Source organism: Temnothorax nylanderi, unplaced genomic scaffold (genome assembly GCF_030848795.1).
Source record: "Temnothorax nylanderi isolate EJ_2023f unplaced genomic scaffold, tnyl_v1.0 TNYL_tig0062_pilon, whole genome shotgun sequence".
Classification (NCBI taxonomy): domain Eukaryota; kingdom Metazoa; phylum Arthropoda; class Insecta; order Hymenoptera; family Formicidae; genus Temnothorax; species Temnothorax nylanderi.
The window spans coordinates 13,838-16,543 of NW_027249124.1; positions in this window are offsets into that span (position 1 = coordinate 13,838).

Sequence of the window (2,706 nt, forward strand, 5' to 3'; positions counted from 1 at the left end):
AATGTTATAGAATTGAGCACCGACGGCAGACTGCTATAATTTATGACCTACAATTGTCTCGTCCTTTGATGAGCTATGTGTCGGGACATGGTTTATGTTACCATTCGGACAAAATTTTTTTTACTAATAAGCAAATCGCTTGTTTGCTTATTGAGATCCAAAGGGTCTAAGGGATGTCACCTCTCTGTGACGTAAAAGTAGAAGAAGAAGAAATGATTAAGAAAAGAGAAAAAGCGATAGAAGAAAAGTATAAAAACGACGGAAAATAGTGTTAAAATCATAGTATTCTCAAGCAAGCAAGCGAGCGAGCAGTCTTTAGAATCTTTGGATCGAAGGAAACGAAAATATGGAGCAAGAGTTGTTGGAGCAAGCCGATCAACTGAATTCAATCGAAGAATTTAGTGCGTGGGAGCAGCGATGCAATCAATATCTCGAAGTGTTGGAAGAACAAAGCGGAAATAAACGGCGTCGATTATCAATCAGCGACCAACAGTCATTGGTGGCTCAAATCGCACGAATCGAAAGTAAAAAAGATTCAGTACGTCAACGTTTCGTGCATGTGGGTGCAGGATACAGTGCGGGTGAGACAGGACTCAGATGGCGCGAGATAGATACGGCTTTCGAAAGCCGCATATTGACTGGTGCGGTAATCAATACCGATTACATTGAACCGCAAAAATTTCTCGAGGACGCGGGAAACATTGTATTCAATCATGTGCGGAACGTCATACAAGAACATAACAGTGTAAAAATAAACACAATGTTTAATGGTGAGTTTGTGGCGGGCGATAAACGCGCAAATAAAAGTGTCAATACGGGAAACTGTGAACTCTTTCGCGAGTCCGATTTGGAAGAGTGGTATAAGTTGCGTGTTATCAAGCCCACTTTAGCAACGCTGGAGGAATTCCAGGAACGCGATAGCGGGTGGGCGTTATCACGTATACATAATTTAATGCTAAACATAAATAAGTACAATCCATTGCACGCGGGGTGTTACATCGATTTACCGCAAGAAATTAAATTAAAGAAAGCGGTGATTAACGTGCAATCTACGGACAATGCATGTTTCGCGTGGTCGGTGGTCGCCGCGCTGTATCCAGTCGTGGAACATACATATAGAAAATCTTCATACCCTGATTATAAAACAGTATTAAATTTACAAGGCATTGAATTTCCAATGTCGTTGCGTCAAATTAAAAAATTTGAAGATCTCAACGTCGGCATTTCAATCAATGTATATACCATCCAGAAAAAAACAAGAAACTTGCTATCCTGCCAATACGACTCACCGAACGAAAGATGGACAAACATGTAAATCTGCTGTACGTGAATGACAACAACGTGGGACATTTTGCATGGATCAAGAACCTATCGCGTCTCATTAGCTCACAATTGGGCCCGCGCCATGGTCGGAAATACTTTTGTGATCGGTGAGTATACATCCTAATAAAAATAAAAAATAAAAATAAAAATAATTTTATGAAAAAAATATATAAAAAATTTCATTATTTACAGATGTTTGCACTATTTCTACACGAGCGAGAAATTGGAAGCCCACACCATCGACTGTCGGAAGATGAACGACTGCGCGATCAAGTTACCGAGCGATAACGACAAGTGGCTGCAATTCAACAACTACGGCAGGAAAGAACGAGTTCCGTTTATCGTATACGCCGACCTGGAATGTACCCTGGAGAAGACGGCAGCGGATCCTGAAACGCCCGGCATATACCAACACCATGAGGTATTTAGCATAGGATACTACGTGCGGTGCTCGTACGACGACTCGTTATCCGCGTATCGATTTCGTCGCGATAAGGATTGCGTCGCGTGGTTCGCCGAGGAACTAAGACGTTTAGCACACGACGTAAAGACTATCTTGTCCACTAATATACCCATGGCGGATTTCACGCAAGACGAGTGGAAAAAATTTAACAGTGCGACGCAATGTCACGTGTGCGAGAAACCGTTCGCGCCAGGCGACACGCGGGTACGCGATCACTGTCATTTAACCGGTAGGTACCGAGGTCCCGCACATTCGACATGCAATTTGAATTATAAGGATTCTGACTTCATCCCAGTAATATTCCACAATCTGTCGGGCTATGACGCGCATTTTATTATCAAGGAGATAGCTACCGCGTTCGAAGGCAAGATCGATGTACTGCCTATAACAAAGGAAAAGTACATCTCATTTACTAAACACGTGAAAGACACCACGGAAAGATCTGATTCGCAAAACAATATAAAGTTAAGATTTATCGACTCATATAAATTTCTGAGCGCGAGTCTCGCAAAATTGTCATCCTTCCTAGATAATGATAAATTAAAAATTATACGTTCAAAATTTTCCACGTTATCCGACAACGATTTTGAATTATTGACGCGAAAAGGTGTCTTTCCGTATGAGTACATTGACTGTGTCGAAAAGCTGGAGGATACGTGTTTACCACCGCGCGATTCATTTTACAGTTCCTTGACTGGTGACACCGTATCCGAGAGCGATTACGCGCACGCCGCGAACGTATGGCAGCGATTCTCCGTTCGAACCCTGGGTGAATACAGTGATCTATACCTGATTCTTGGTGCTTGGTTGGATGCTTTGGATTCGTCCGCGGGTTATATTCTCGAGGTCGATCTAGAGTATCCGCAGAATAAACACGACGCGCACGCTGATCTACCGTTCTGTCCGACGAGCGATAAACC